Consider the following 17,822-nt stretch of genomic DNA (forward strand, 5'->3'; position numbering starts at 1 on the left):
AGATTGTTGTCATCCCAGAACAATCTGTTTTTAAGATGTTTCACTCATGTGGTTGTTGACAGGAGACCTTAGTTCCTTGCCCCTTGGGCCTCTCCATTGATGTGTCAGCTCACTTCTTCTAGACTGGGTTATCTAAGAAGGCAAAGAAGATGCTGTACTGAAACTATAAGCTTTTGAAGCCCCCATGCTAATGTTATTTCTCAATAGTCTTTTGGCTCCACAGGTTTCCCATTATTTATTGTGAAAGGAACTACACAGGGTTTAGATATAAAGAAGCAAAGATATTTTGTGGACATCTTGGAGCACAGCTACCACAAACAACTTTGCGAGGAAACTAGGAAACATTGCTGAGAAATCTAAATAATAATTTAGACTATGTTAATGAATCAGAACATAGTGATGGCTACCATCTCCAATTTGATAATCTCCAGGCATACTGATGAGAATTACTTAGAGTACGCTGCCTTTGGGCATGTCTGTGAGGGACAACCTAGATTTGGTTGAGGTGGGAAGGCTACCTTTACTGAAGGTGGTAAATAAAATTATAAAATTCTCTTAAACAAAAAGAATTTGAGCTAAATACAAGCATTCTTCTTCCTCTGCTGTCTGTGGATACCATGTGACCAGCTGCTTCAAGCTCCTTCTTTTCCTTGAAAAGTGACCCCAAATTACCCCTTCCTTCTTTATACTGGTTTTGTCAGGGCACTGTTTGTCATTACAGCAATGAAACAAGTAACTAAGACAACACTCATTCTGTAGAAATGACATTCCTCTCCCAACTCATCTTTAGAATTAAAGTGGAAACTGGTTAGTTTTAAAATTGAAAATACGATAGCTCCACACACCCAAGAAAACATGGAAGAACAGGAGTGAAGAGTGTAGGGTTGAAAGACTAGGTCTGTTTTTGTTTTGTTCACTAAACAAGACCTGCACTGTGATGCCACACAGTTTCTTCTACCACAAGGCTGCTTCTTTGAGATTTACACTCTATAGACAACACATACAAACTATTAGCTCCAAACGTTCAAGAAAGACCAACCAATAGAATCTTAACAAAATCAAACAAACAAAAAACCCTCAGTTGCTATCATTTTTCTCTTTCTCATTTCATTTTCTGAAGCAATAACTGCCAGTTCATCCCAGGTTGGGTATGAAGAAAAAACACTAGTAACAACTTTCATCTCAACACATGTTCATATGACTAGCTTAAAAAGGAAAAGACATTTCTGAATCTTTATGCTTTCATTTCCCACACCTCAACAAAGTCAAAAAATGGGTAGTCAAAAATGTGAGTTATTGATTAATATGACAAAAAAGACACAAAAGAAACCTGTTGTTTCCTCTTGGCCTATAATTGTAACATAAATATGGTAGTTTGAATGTAATTGGCCCCCATAAGCTCATAGGGAGTGGCACTGTTAGGAGGTTTGACTTTGTTGAAGTAGAGATGGCACTGTTGGAGCAAGTGTGTCACCATGTAGGTGGTCTCCTATGCTTAAGCTACACCTAGTTCAGTTCACTCCCTGTTGCCTGCTGATCAAGATCTAAGACTCTCAGCTCCTTCTCAAGTACCATGTCTTCCTGCACACACACTGCCATGGCCTGTGATGAGGGCAATGGACTAAAACGCTGAACGGTAAGCCACCCAAATTAAATGTTTTTCTTTATAAGAGTTGCCGTGGTATGGTGTCTCTTCAGAGCAACAGAAACTCTGAGATAATAAGCAACAGCATTTTTTAAAGTTTATTTATTATGTATACAATATTCTGTCTGTGTGTATGTCTGCAGACCAGAAGAGGGCACTAGACCTCATTACAGATGGTTGTGAGCCACTATGTGGTTGCCGCGAATTGAACTCAGGACCAAGCAGGCAATGCTCTTAACCACTAAGCCATCTCTCCAGCCTCCAGCAACAGCATTTTTTATGTATACATGTTCAGTTCTAAATCCTAATGGTGTTAAAGTTACAATTATGACTGCAATATTTCTAACCAAAAGGTACTTCACATTCAAGGTCCAGAATTCAAAGGTTTGGTTACATTATTCTTAATTTTTTAATATAATAAAACATCAGCAATAATTTATGAGTAGCATATGGGTCTCTTACATTTTGCTCAAATTTTTCATGTAATGACATATATTCTAATAATGCATAATGTAGGAAATTTTAATAAGTTACTAAAATCTCACTAAAAGCAGGGATAACTTCACTATTTTACAATAGTAGTAAAGCTTTGACAAAGATTAATTCTGGGGTTTTAAACAACAAAAATTTTGTTAAAAAACAAATTGTTAGTATTTGTATCAAAAAGTTAAAGATGTAACAAAATTACATAAGGTTCAAAGCCATAAATTGCAGTGTTCTATTTCACAATTTATAATAACACAGTAACAGAAAATAAGATAAAGATTGAATAATGTTCTTCTGAAAATAGAAAGTTATCCTTTTAACTCTGAGTACGCAGGTAAGTAAACATCCTTATGCGAAAAATTGGACAGTTTCGATAAAGGATAGTGCTTGCTACATCCTCATCAGTGGTGGGAGAGGAATGGGTCAGTGTGTGCTACAAGTCAAAGTAAAGCTGGGGAAACCTTAGAAGTTAAACTATGGCTCTAGAAATGAGAAATTACCTCTGAAAATGATCATCAATGAGTAAACACCCAGGATCTATTGTCCTCTTAACATACACACACCAAAATCCAACAGCTGTGAGACTTCCACAACCACAAACAACTTAGCTCCCAGAAGCAGTCGATACTCAGGCAGAAAGAATGTTTTGGTTTGCATTTAAAAACATTTAAGGTGATACACAAAAAAACATTAAAAATTATATATATAAGTAGGGTATCATGTCATATTTTGGTGCTTATATACATTGCATAATGTTTACGTCAGATTACACAGGAATTAATCTCATTTACAATATCTTTATGGTGAAAATGTTCAAGGTTCTTTCTTCCACTTTCCTGAAACGTACACCACCTATAATCATGCCACTAGGCAATAGCACAATGATGATAGGCAATCGAGATTCTCAACTTGGGATGTAGTTATATTTCATTTGTATTTTAATAAATAAAGCTTGCATGAGGATCATAAAAGTAAAACAGCGACACTGGCCAGCCTTACAGACCAGGCAGCAGAGACACACACCTTTAATCCCAGTAGTCACACTAGCTTGCCATAGAAACCAGGTGGTAGTGGTGTACACCCTTAATCCCAGAACTAGAGAGGATTATAAAACAGGAGGAGACAGCTCTTGGTTTGTCTCATTCTGAGATTCTTGAGGCAGGATCACCATTTTGGACTGAAGTAGAGGTAAGAGCCAGTGGTTGGCTGTTTTGAGTTTTCTGACCTTCAGGTTGAACTCCAATTTCTATCTCTGAGTTTTTATTAATCATGCTTCATTTGAATTTCATCTGTCTCACAAATACTTCAATTTAACAAGTTCCTTAAAAAATTCTGGATGGCCAAAGATCAGTATGATTATCTTTTGTTCCAGTTTGCTTTCTATTGCTGAAGTATTATACTCTGCTCAAAAGCAAGGGCTTATTTTATCTTATACCTGCAGATCATAGACCTTCATCAAGGGAAAGTAGGCATAATTCAAGACAGAAACTGTGGGGCAGGAAATGAAGCAGATACTGCATAATGGCTTGCTCCTAGGCTCATGTTCCGCTACATTTCTTATACAGCCCTGGCACACCTACCTAGGAAAGGTGGTGGGCTGGACTCTCCTATATCAATTAGTAATCAAGAAAATGTCCCACAGACATGTTCATAGGCCAACCTGGAAAAGGCAATTCTTCAATGGGGGTGGAGAGTTGGGGGGTGTTCCTGTTCCCAGCAGGTGTGTTAACCTGACAATCAAGATTAGTCATCTCAAGCATAATCCTGTTTTTACGGGTTATAATGCATTCAAGGCACTTTTCCCTGGATTCAATGATCCTAGAATATGAAATTCTGAATTCTTCTGCAAGTGTTTTACAGCCTTTCTGTCTTTTGCCTCCCTTTCATACATTTCCTTACTGAATACTACTGCCTATGTGCCTGCCTGCATTCAGTAGTTTTCTTTTACTTTTAAAAATCACTTGGAAACTAACTAGCAGGTATACTCTTATGAGGTACTATGGCCTAATTATTTTCCTGAGTGTCAAATGAATAACAACCTGTACCACCAGGGCCTTGACATTTCTACTTTGGATGCCAAAAATATTTTTTTTGATTAAAAAAAGAAGAAAGTAGAAAAGAGTTTATTTCCCAATTCTTAAAGGTGCAATCTTAAACGTCAGTGATCTTCTACCACATGGTGTGTATTTGGATGAGTACATGGAAACACTGAATCTGAAAATGCCTAGGTTAGGGTCTGACCACAAAAGGTAATCTATAGATTCTAGGGATTCATATTTGGTCTCAAATATTCGCTTATTCATATTTGGAGAAGTGATGTTACCTACAGTATCTGTGAAAACCAGAATGGTGACAAACTAGAGAGATGAACTGGTGGATCATGTGGGAAGCACCAGTTCTATAACCACCAGCTTCTGTTAGTCGAATAAGGTATAAGACATGGTAAATGGCTACTTTTAAGTCTGTTACCCGATGTACAGTTTAACAAATCCTCAAGGTTGTGGTCCAGAAAGTAAAACAAAGAACAGAGAAGCCTCGATACTGTCCCCTACAAGGTCATAATTTTAAACGGAGACAAACGCAAATGAAGCACATTCTACAGCATCACAGTGTGTAACAATGGCTAGTGCTGGATAAGTGTGCTAGTGCTTGTGTGCGAGCTTTAAAGGTGTATGTTGGGGGGGGGGCGAAAACATGTCTCTGTTCTTTTTTTTTTTTAAGGCTGAAGGTAAATCAAGAACTAGAAAGTAAGGGCCAATAGACAGGACAAGCCCCACTGCAGTGGGCTGTAGATGACAACAGTAGAATCCATACATAAATCTCACTCCGTCAGTTTCTTCCCATGAACACATCCTTCCAGTTTCTTGCCCCTGAAATCCTAAAACCTCTTTTGTTTGTTTGGTTTGAGGGGGTCCAACATTTCTCCACAAACACATTATTCTCTGTTGAAGAGATACATGAGCCACTACTCTGTTGCTCTTCATTGAGCTTTCCTCCCAGGATGTGTGTCACATGCATTAGTAAACTTGTTTTTTTGTTTTTGTTTTTTTTCTTTTTAACAACTACCATGTTGGAGAACCCATGGCAGTTAAACACAAAGATGCTTCTCCCGCAGGTGGTGAAATACACAAGACGACCTTTTCAATCCTTTCCCTTTCACATGCTGAAAACAAATCTTGAAAGGCAGTATGTGGAGGAAATGCAAAATCCACACAGAATCCAAAGTTACTTGCCCAACTACATGAGCAACTAGTTCTATTACTGATTCAGGATTTAGATAAAAAAGCACGTCAAGTGAGAAAAAAAACCCCGAACTTCTAGTTTTAAGCAGGAAAATCAGCTCCATCAACAGTCCTCATCATTGTCACCATATCTATCACACACCCAGTTATAAAAACGAACTGGGACGCCTTACCTTTAAAAAACTCACTTGAAAGATGAATCATGTACCATATGGGCACTGACACAGCTTGAGAACCGCACTTCAGTCAATGTGGAAGGATAGCAAACTAACTATAAAAGACCGATTTCAGCAATCTGTAGGAACGCAGGGACTTCAAAACAGTTGGATATAACCCTACTCAGCTAAAGAAAACACAAGAATGGCTAGGAGAAGCAGGGTTGGGCCATTATCAAGTTATTTCATTGTTAATAGGAGATGTTTTATCTTAAACCATGTGTTAACATGTGTGGGAAATGGGATGTTTTATCTTAGACCACGTGTTAACATGTGTTTGGGAAAAGCTGCAAAAGTGCTACTCACAAAGTGTGATCAGAGCCAAAATTAATCAATTAAACATGTCTTTATTTTTAAATACTTCCTAATTAAGCAACTTTCTATTCACTACAGAATGATATAACACCTTAAGACAAGCACACATATGACTTGTCTGTGCATAATCTCTTCCTTTTAGAAAGCAAATTATCTATCCACTCCTCAATCCACCACAGAAAAAAAATAAATCAAGAGCTATGTATGTGGTTCAGTAATAAACATGCAGAGAAATTAAGGAAAGTCCAGTTTTTATTCCAACCCTCAAAAAATAGCTTCATAACAAATGAGGAAGCATTATGCATCACTCATGGATGCATAATTATCATCACATCATTACAGAATACTAGCACTTGCCAACTAAATCATTTACTAATAACACATATCTAATGAAAGGCTAATATATATAACCTAATATATAGAACACACACATAACTCCATAATAAAAGGTACTAACCCAATTTAAAAAGAAACAGGGAAGAAGAATGCATTAGTAACTTCACTAAAGAATATGTATGAATGGTCTCTAAGGACATACAGAGATGCTTAAGGCCATGATCATTAGAGACATGAAAATTAAATCATAAGAAGGGCTAGGGACGCAGCTTAGTCTGAAGAGGGCTCGCCCAGCAAGCAGAAAGTCCTGGGTTCAATCTTTAGTACCATGAAAGTGGTCATGAACACATGTAATCCCAGCATCTGGGAGGAGACAAAAACAACCACATAAACAAAATTCAACAATGGGATATCATTTTATATCCACTAGAATGGCTATATAATAATAACAAACTATAGCAGTGGTCGTAAACATGTTCTTACAGCTGAGCTCTCAAATAGAAGCTCTCAAAAGCTGGTGATAGGAATGAAAAAAATAGTTGCCAATTTAGAAGACAGTTTGGCAGTTTCAGAAAAAGTTAAGAATAAATGTACACACAACCAAACAATTACACCCTTGGGTATATACCAAGAGAAATGAAAACACATTCATATAAAGACTTTTATAAGAACATTCACAGCAAGATTATTTAATAAGTAAAAAAAAGCAAAAATCCAGAGAAATAATCCAGATATCCACCAACCAATGAATGGATGAGCAAAATGTAATATATCTATAAGATGGACTACAACTCATCAATAAAAATGGAAAAACTACTAGCTGCATGTTACAAAGTGAGTAAGTCATAAAAACACACTAAGTTTTTAAAAAAAGCACAAAAGTCTGACTATTATATGATTCAATACTTATGTTCTGTCCAGAAAAGGTAAAGGAAAAATTCCTGGAAAAGAATATAAAATAATAGTCATCTAGTACTGGGGAATGGGAACAGGAAATAACTTGGGCATACGGAATCTTACCAAGATGTGGGCTAAGGGTGGGGAGCCTCCACTGGTAAAGCCGGTTTGAGGACCAAGTCTGATCCCAAGAAGTGTACAAAGGCCAGGCATGATGGTGGGCACCTGTAATTCCAGGGCTACAGAGATGGAAACAGGAGGATCACTGGGGCTCCCAGGCCAATGAGAAACATCGCATCAAAGGATTACTGAGGATGACACATGATGGCCTCGCACACATGGACTCATGCCCATGCACGCACCCACACCAAGTACACACACACACACATGCATAAAAAAGAATCTTATCAAAGTTTGAAAACTATGTTTTAATATTGTATTATAGCAATGGTTACACAATTTAGGAGTTATTAAAAATCACACAAACCTTAAAGGGGATAAATTATTTAAATTATATCTCATAAAAGTACATGGATCAGAGATAAGTTCATTCAAAAAGATAAGGACTAAAGACATAATTGGGAGAGAGAAATCATGAACTCTGACTGGATTTTTTTTAAGAATTTCTTTTTTTTAAATTTATTTATTTATTATGTAATCAATATTCTGTCTACTTGTATGCCTGAAGGCCAGAAGAGGGCAACAGATCTCATTACAGATGGTTGTGAGCCACCATGTGGTTGCTGGGAATTGAACTCAGGACCTTTGGAAGAGCAGGCAATGCTCTTAACCTCTGAGCCATCTCTCCAGCCCGTGACTGGATTCTAAGACAAGAAAAAACAGCTATTAAAAACATTAAGACACAACTGAGAAATATTCATTTGAACCAGAAACTAGACAGTATTATGGAAGTATTACTGTCTTAGGCTTTACAATATAGTAGGTATGTAGAAGACTGCCTTTATGCTCAAATATATAAGAGCACAGAAATTAATTTCTCCATTTACTTTGAAATAGGTAGCCAATTAATCAATCAATAAACAAGAATCCCTTAACTGCTGAAAGAAAAGCAAAGGTAGCAAAACGAAAATCAGGGCTGGCACGTAGTTCATCAGTGGCACACCCAGCAGACGCACAAGGCCCTGGGTTCAATCCCCAGCACCATACTGAATGAATAGATGGATGAACGACTACACTGAAAAAGTGATAATGAGTGGATGGTGAATACAGGTGTGGGTCTGTACATATCCAATGTACTGCTCTTCTAACTTTTCTGTAGGTCTGAAAGTTCAAAACAAAAACATTCCAAATGTAACTCTCATTTGTTGATTTTATATTAATTTTACTTTTTAGTTTTTGGAGACTTTTTGGAGACAGGGCTAACTGTGTGGCTCAGGCTGGCTTCCAAATGACTTTCAGTCCTCTTGTCTTAGCATCTTGAGTGATGATGTTACAAAACATGTGACCACACCCACCTTCTCATTTGATCTCTACTGAATTTTTTTACATTTGTGTATTTGTGTGAGTGGTATGGTGTGTGTGTGTGAGTGAGAGAAAGGTGAGTGTGGATATGTGAGTAGGTGGAGGTCAGAGGACAACCTGTGGAAATCGATTCTCCCTTCCACCATGTGGGTTCTGCAGATGAAGCTAAGGTCATTAGAGAGGTAGCAAGCATCTTCCCCACTGAACCACATCATTAGCCCTCACTGGATCTTTATATGGAACAAATAGGAGATACAGATAGGACAGGTATAGTGGTGTGGTCACACTACAGAGAAAGGTCCTGTCTCAAAAAGAAAAAGCCAAATAACATCATACATACAAAATTAGTTAAGCTTCATGGTTAAATATTTAACCATATTGCATACTGAGATGTATATAACATGAAACTACCATTTTTGGTTACTCTAGTCCTAATTTGGGCTCTGCGGGTTTGTAGTCAATATTACTTTATTCACTTAAGAAACACAGCCAGTATTACCTACGAATACTCTAATTCCTCACCTCAGACATTTTGTCTTGCTATTTTCTATTGCACAAGTTCTAACAATGTATTTTTAACAATTTAAAGTTTTAACAGTAGCACCAGAGAGACTGCTCAGCAGTTAAGAGCATTTGTTGCTTTTCCAAAGGACCGAAGTTCAGTTCCCAACACCCAGGTTAGGCAGCTCGTAACCACCTGTACCTCAAGCTTCAGGGGATCCAACATCACTTTGGCCTCCTTGGGCCTCCACACGCCAGATACACACATCAGATAAACACACAGACATAGACACATATACATATTAAGATATATATAATTTTAATAGTATGAAACTCATCAAAAATGCTAATGTAAAAATAAATCGTTAGTGAACTAAAAAGGAAATTTACTTAGAAGTTCAAAAAGTCACATTTAAAATTCTTATAATAAAGCTTTCTCAGCATTTGATCTTAAACTAAGACAAGTAGGAAGAAAAGACATAATATGCTAATACAAATTACTTCACACACGGGACTGCATAAAGCACCCTAACAGATGAAAAGAATGTAGAAATTATACCTACTACAATGGCTATGAACAAAAATATGGACAATAACAAGTGTTTATACAGATGGAATAAAACTGGGAACACACTGCTAGTTCTTCTATATCTTCACCAGATGGAACAGGTACCCTACGGGATACTTGCCCATTCTTCAAAATGTTCAAGGTAAGTCAGAAGATATAATTTAGTGTTAAGACACTAACATAAACCCTCAAGCAGAAGCACTCAAGTGTTAATCAATTAGCACAGCATATTCACACAACAGATTATTCAACTATACAAAGTTGAAGTATTCATATATGCTATGACACGTATGAAAACAATATGTTAACCAAAGAAGTCAGATACAAAAGACCATTTATGGAATCCTAGAACATCCAGAATAGGCAACTTTGTAGAGACATGAAGTACAGCAGTCAAGAATACCCTGCAAGGCAGGAAAGAACTATAATGGCTTTCATCTTAAGGGGCAATAGAAGTGTTCTAGCAGTGGTAAAGGTAACATAAGTCTCTGACTATACCAAAATTCACTGAACTATGAAATTTAAGAGGATGTGTTTGTGGTAGATGAATTACATTTCAATAACGTTTTTTTTTTTAAAAAAAGAATTAGCCTCTTTACTGAAGAAAAAGGGGTCAACATTTAAGAACAGAAAAGCAAAGGAAATGACCAATAAATATACAAATTTCAAACAATTGTAACAAGATAAAAATACTTAAGAAATAAAAGAGGAACTGAATTTTCTGAACTGAAAGCAAGAACAAGAAAAGTTTTTCATTTATTTGGGACTAAGAAAACAACAAATAACAAAAGTAGCAAATAATAATAAAGTAAGGGGCATAGAGAATGATTGTAATTGTAGCACACAGGCAAGAGATCAGGGAGACCTGAGAGACTAGTAGGGCTGTGGGAAAGGTACCAATTATCTAAGCACTAAGTGACCAGGGCTGGTGTCCCAGAAACCTACAGCCTCAGAAGACAGAGGTTTTTCTTTCCTAGACTGAATGCCTTTGGCAAAAAAGATGAGTAGAGCCAAGTGATACATTCCTGCAATCCTAGCATAATGGAGGCAGGGGGGGATCAAACATTCCAGGCCAGATGTTCTTGAAAAAAATGGCCAGCCCACCCTTTCAAAAAAAAAAAAAAAAAAAAGGAGGTGGGGTTAAAAGGAGACAGATTTCTCTGGATAGAAGGCAATGGAGAGGAAGATAAAAAAGAAGGGAAAATTACTGCAAACTCTATACCAGGACAGCAACATGTGCCAAGGAGTGAGATCTGAAGTTCTCCAAAGTTTGAAGCTCCCCAAATCCACAACCAAGTCAAAATCCCAGGCCAGTGAGGCAAGATGTCTATGCAGGAAAGCAGAAATGCACAGCAGGACACAGACCGAGATGTCTGGTAAGATGTTATCAACCTATGACGACAAGAGATTATTAACACCCCGACAGCACTGCTAAGACAGTAAGGATAAACAGGCCAGTGCAGGACATCAAGGGACAAGCTCTGCAGCCTAAGGTCCACTCAGCACCCCTGGGAGAGTAAAGATTTTAATGCCAGACAATGGGATATGGACTGAGCACTCACACATGGCCCTACATAATCCAGAAATTATAAGAACCCATGTATTAACTGGGGTGTTCCTCAGTGATAGAGCACCTGTCCAGCATATGCAAGGTCCTAGGTCCAATCTTTACCATCAAACAAACAAACAAAAAACGTTATTCTTGTGAGACATAGTGGTGTAAGCCTATAATCCCAGTATTTGTGAGGTGGTGGCAGAATCAGAAGCTCAAGGTCTTCCTTAGCTACAGAGCAATTCAGGCCAATGTGAGCTACATGTGAGCCTGTCCATAAAAAACAAACAAACAAACAAAAAAACCAACCAACCAACCAACCAACCAAACAAACAAAAAACCAAACAAACAAAAAAACATGTTTTCTATATGAATTACATAGCAGTGATATAAACACATTCTTTGGGCCTTCAGAGACTGAACATTGGTATGTACTGCATATTGTTATCTGAACAAAATATCTGTTGGATGCTGGAACACCACTTGATTCCACATCAAGACATCATTCCACACACAGGACTAGGCTTGCATAAATAAACTGAAGAAAGGATAACCTCAAAGCCAGATAAATCAGGCCCTTGGCTAATCCTGTCTAGATCCACCGCAAATCTGTGTACTCTCAGTTACCCCCGGATACACTGACCGGATTACACATCAACTTTGCTATATGCCCTAGAGAGCCAATGATGCGAGCCAGCGCCACAGCAGGATAAAGTGACTTGAAGTCATCTGCAAAGCTCAGAAACCACTTCAGACTGAGAAATTCTATAAGAGATCCCCTCAATTTTTATATTTATGGCAGCTTCACTTAGGGGGCTGTGAGAAGACAACAGTTCTGGAAGAACATCACTGAGAAGTTGGAAGAAAACAGGACTCAAGCATGAACTGGGAAACCACCAAGCATCTTCACTGCTCATCACTGTAGTCTGTAAACCCTCCTCCCCTCCAAGAAACCCAACTTTTGCTCATCATTGTAGTCTGCTGCTCCCCCAGGAAACTCAAACTTTGAATGCCTCTCACTGTATCTGTCTCTAGTTAAGTTTCTCTTAAAGAGACAGCAGAGAACTGCAGTCCTTGAAAAATGCATACCTATAACCAAATTAATATTCAGGAACAACGTATAGTCACTTAATATCGTTCTAGAAAGACCAGCTAAAGTAACTGGACAAGTTAAAACACATAGACACGGAAAAGGGAGAGGAGTTATATTTACAGATGATGTGACAGTATCTGGAAAGCTGAAGAGAAAAAACAGTATAAAGTAACTTAGTAAGAATTGGGCAAGGTATCAGGAAAAAGAGCAGAAATCAACAGTATTTATGTGTATAAATAATAATCAGTTTGAGGATGTACCTAAAAAGGAAAAAATGACTAAAATTAATAAGAAACATACAAAAGTTGTATTAAAAACACAAGTCAGTTCCTAAAGAAAAAATAAACTTTAGAAAATAAAGGTATTTTATGTTAATGTAAAAATGTCTCAATACCATCAAGAAGTCAACTGCTCCTAAGTAAGTTCATAAATTTAATGCAATTCCAGTAAGAACAGCAACAGAGGCAGGCAAACTGGTGCTAAGATTCACTGGGGGAGGGGAGAACCAACTAGAAGAGCAACAGAAACACTGAGGAGGAGCTGCGGCAATTGGGGCTAAGCAGCCAATCAGTACAGCAGATCTCAGTGTGATAGAAACCTCTGACTGAGTGTTGGTACCGGCACAGCACTGGTCAGAGAAGCCAACAGAATAAAACACAGACAGGGTGCTGTATATAAACCACTCCCAACTCACTTAATAGCATTTTCAATGTTAAAAAAGACAGTTATCATATGGCTTAAATGACTACCATCACATTCTTTGTGCAAATGGGATTCTTACCTATCTTTACAGTGCATCTGGAAGTCAAGATCAGTTATAATCTTGTGTTTGACTGTCCATAATTACACTGTGAAACTCTGACACTTAATTTCAAAACCAAATCAAACAAAGAATTGGAACTTTAAGTTAAGGAAATTGTGTACGTTTGATATTCTGCCTCTAGTATCTAATACAGGACACTGTGCAGTGTTTTCAGAAAAGTATCATAATATCTAATTTCTATATGATTTATTGGCACTTTTCCTTCAGCTTTTCAAAGTTTTTTGCATTTAAGAATATTTATTTAATGCCTTATATAGACTACTCTCTTGATTTTGAGAAAATAAACCCTCACATTTATGTTTGATTAAATCAATGATGAAAATTCCTTTTTAAAATTTCTGCTGTTTTAAAAAAACTCACAGAGTTTTAATTTCATTGTCTCTCTGATAAGCAAATTTTTCTAAACACAGTAACATAATAAGAAAGGTGTCTCACACTTAAGAAAAGAAACAAAGAATAGCTCTTCCTCATGGGGGCAAGAAAGGAGCTTTGCTATTTGAATCAATAGCCTCTCCCTTCTCATCTTTTAAACCAAGGGAAGGACACATTCCCCAGACTAAATCCATTAAAAAGCGGTATTTTTTAAAGTACATTCTTGCAGGGGAAGAAAAACAATCAAAACCACATGAACAGAATTCTGCAACTCTTTTTTTTTTTTTTTTTTTTTTTAAACAGCCATGGCACTCATCTCAAACAGGTGCTGCAAAAGTAGAAAGTCATCAAAGTGCTCAAAGTGCTCGCGCTGCCTTCCTAGTATCCTACAAGGACACTGGCAAGGACAATGCTCGACCACTTTCCACCTTGGCATGCACAGACTGTATGTAGGGGTACACTGTGTTCGTAAGCACCATGGAAATAAAGATGCCAGCAGTTCCCAGCTGAAGCTCCTTGGCTAGGGTCACTGGTGACTCCAGGTCACACTTCATGGCTAAGAGTGGTAAGAGCAGTATCTGCTTTCTGGAAGCTCAGCTCAGTCACAATCACCTTTCCTGCAACTTCTAGGATTAGGTGCATGTTCAGTGCTCTTAGAAATGGTTACTGTACTTTCAAATTCTCTACTACACCCTACCTTGTGAGCTGGGCCTCTGGCCAAATAACTTCACTTAGCATTGGGGAAGCCCACCCATCTTGCAGCAATATTGTGGAGATAAGAAAAAAATATAATCAGTAGACTAATATGACAATCCTTTTGCCACAGTGCTTGAGGGGCAATCAATATATGAGAACTACTAATGTCAAGACGGTTGTTGAATTAAAGGGAAACCTAACTTCTCTATAGTATAAGAAACCAATGGCTTCCCTCTCCCTAATCTAAGAACTAAAATGTCTTTGGAAACTTACTCCTACCACTTCAAGATCATAATCTCTTTCCTGGCTAACATTCACAGCTTCTTATTCCAGTATTTGTAGGATGACTGCCCTTGTCAGTCATTTATGAAAGAATACAAGAACCTATTAGTTTGGCAGACCCATATATAAGAAGTGATACTGGCACATTTACTTGTGCTCTGTAGAAACAGTGCTTAAAAAGCCAGTGCAGGGTCATATGTACGAGGAGAAAACGCCAGCAGTTTGTCTGTATTTTGACAACCCTCAACTCAGAATAATGCAACCATCTGTAGGCCAAATTACTCCCTTAAAAGTGGTGAGCAAGATTCTTTCCTATAATTAATCTCCCCCACCCTGAAAACCCTAGGGAAAAAGAGTTGTAATGAAATACTGCTTCAAAATAAATGTTACACACAACTGCACACTCAGCAGAGGATCTCGGAACAAAAGCATGAAAGGCCTGCTGGTAAAAGATGACAAGGTCACAACAGGGTGTCAGAAGACTTCAAAAGGAGCCACTCTGAGCATCCTGCTTCTGCAGCGCATTTCCAAGCAGCATCAACTCTTAACTTCCTCTTTTTGATTAAGACTGGGTATGGTTATCAACTCTGAGCATACACTTGCTGCCAGGAAATCTCCTCCTTCTAACTCTGGACATACTCTAGAAGTAAACAAATAACAATGAAATAGAAATTATTATATCGTCTAATCACAATCCCTAAGTATTTTTAACTTCTTGAAGAACGGAGCTGTGAAAAGGAAACTCTTCCTGAGCTGCTCTTCGATCTTCTGAAGAACAAAAAGGTGAAGCAAAATTTTTATGCTCCAAGAATCTTAAAGGAACAACTACTCTAACAAAATTGTTTGGGGCTTTGCTAGAGACTGAATCTAATACCTTTTGTAGTGGACTGCTGCCTTTGAGCTACAAACACCCCAAGCCAAAAGCAATTCCTTCTAGAAAGTGACTATGAGATCAACTGCACACTCATTTATGCAGTGAAGACATGTGGGAGATTCTAAGCACTTCGCGTGCAAACAGGAGGGAAGATAACACAGGTCCTACTCTGAAAAAGTTAAGGTGGAAGAACATCTTAAGGGTCACAAGAGACGTTAACAAGAATATTGTATCAACAGATACAAAACACATAAGCCAATGATACTCTAGACATATTAACAAACCTAAACCAAAAGGGATGCCCTCTGCGTTGTGAGGAATGAATCAGTTACCCAATTTTGAGAATGGGATTAAAGCTGTAATTTATTTACAGAAAAAGAATTAAAAAGAATTAAAGGTTCTCCCAGCACACAAACCCAAACTGTAGATTGGGTGCTTTCCAGCTTGACAGGTAGGGCGTGGCACCAGAGTTCTCACAGTAGCTCAAAGATACTTGGATGAGCTCTCACAAATCTGGACACTCTGGTTTCCAAGCAAAGGCCAGTTAATTCCTTAATTTCCCCTAAGTCCACCTCAAGTCACCACGCCCGTTCAAACACACACATAACCAGTTAGAGCACACACATTTGATCTTCTACTCCTGGACATCTTTCAGGAACCAAGCGCGGAAGACACCCCCTATCACACAATACCCACATTCCCTTCCTCTTCTAGAGGATAAACTCGTACAAGAGCCCACGAATATTCAGCTGGACGCGGAACGTCTAAAGACTTGAGTCTGATAAAGCCACTCCTTTAATTGGCACCAAACCCTGGCGGAGAGGCTTGAAGAGCAGCTGCTCCGTACCGGCAAGGAGTGGATTGAAAGCGAGGGAGGACGGGGTGGAGTGCGGCGCAGAGACTGCGGTTGCGGCGGCCCCAGGTCGCGGGCACCGCCCGGGTGCGGCCCTGGGAGGCACCGGCGTGATGCAGGTGACCTTCCGGAGGGGCCGCCCGCTCTCGGGGCGCAAACGGGTTCGAGCCGGGAGGCTGGAGGGACGTGCAATCACGGCAGCCGCGGGCCTGGCCCGTCGGACACACCCCCGCCGCGGCCCGGCCTCCCCGGCCGGCGGGCGCTCACCTGCACCGCGAGCCGCTCGCCCCGCGGGCTCTCGGGCTTCGGCTGCGCCGATCAGACCGCGCTCGGCACTGTGCTCGGAGTTCCGCGCAAGGAGCGGCAGGAGTCGGGAGGGCGGCGGCGGCCTGGGCGGCGGCGGAGGAGGAGGAGGACTCCGGCGCTCCGCTCTGGGGAGACCCACCCTCCTCCCGGCCGCTCTGCAGCAGCCGCCCCAGATCACTTCCGGGGCGCGGGGGAGCGGGGCGGGGCGCCCCCTGGCACTTCCTGTCGTGGGGCCGGAAAGACCATGGCGGCTGCGAACAAAGGGTCTGCTGCGCGGGCGAGGCGCAGTGCGATAACCGCCTGGCGGCCTCACGGTGGCTCTCTCCGCCTGCGAGGCGCGATCACCTCCCAACGCCTGGCCGGGGTTCTGGTGTCGCGGCGTCTTCGTCTTCTCAGAACACAGAGGGGCTCCTGGGGAAAGAGGGGAGGGGAAGGCCTCCATCTTGCTTCTGGGGGCTGCTGGGGTTCTCTTGGCAGGCATTTTCCCTTCAGCCTGCGATGTGGCTTATCGCAGATAAAATCTGGGGAGATGGGTGGGTCGCCTCTCCTGGTTGGAGGACTCGGTGGTTACCCTGAAGAACTGGCCTCTGCGGATGGACTTGTGGTTCCTTTCGGAGGAGACTAAGTCCCCCTTCGACACTAGATACGGTGCCGAGATAAGTTGGTGGCCCAGTAACACACTGATTCTGTTTATTTCAAGGAATATCCACTCAGTGAAGTGGGCAGTCAAGAAAACAAATGATTGGGCTTGTAGAGGTGGATCAGCAGGTTAAGAGTACTGACTGCGTTTCCATAGGACCCTGGTTCAATTCTCAGCACCCTGTGGCAGCTCACAGTAGTCTGTACCTCCAGTTCCTGGTAATTCATGGCAAAACAATGCACATAAAAATAAATTTTTAAAAAGAATAATTTTATTTGGAAGTGTGTATGGATTGAAGAAGTGATGAATTTACTAACTGTAGTTTTAAATATAAGTAAGGCACCTTTTTTTCCGGTACAAAAAGAAAATGGAAAAAATGGCTACAAACAGAACAGGGACCAGACATGCGCACTGAGAAGGTTGAGTAGCTCATGTCACCCTGGGTTGCTGAGAAAGACGAGGCTGCAGAAGGAGACAGCCAAATCATGAGTTGTCTTCTGTGCTGCGTCTTCTAAATCCTGGGAGTAGAATGGCTAGATAGAGTAAAACTGAAGCTGTTGGTTTGTGAATGGAGGACTGACACGGGGACCGGGTCTGGGTTGGGGGTGAGTAGAAGGCAAGCAGAACTGAAGGGGAAAGGAGCG

General features: G+C 40.0%; 1 protein-coding gene across 1 annotated transcript in view; it reads right to left on the bottom strand.

Moving 5' to 3' along the window:
* Rala (RAS like proto-oncogene A) overlaps nt 1–16,634 on the bottom strand; it is a 51,728-nt gene extending 35,094 nt beyond the window's left edge. Inside the window, exon 1 of the mRNA XM_085699257.2 lies at nt 16,500–16,634. The gene's annotated coding sequence lies outside the window, so the exon portion shown is untranslated. The remainder of the gene's footprint in view (nt 1–16,499) is intronic.
* Nucleotides 16,635–17,822: the final 1,188 nt, after the last annotated feature.

The sequence above is a fragment of the Myodes glareolus genome, chromosome 14, assembly GCF_982192425.1.
Source record: "Myodes glareolus chromosome 14, mMyoGla1.1, whole genome shotgun sequence".
Lineage (NCBI taxonomy): Eukaryota > Metazoa > Chordata > Mammalia > Rodentia > Cricetidae > Myodes > Myodes glareolus.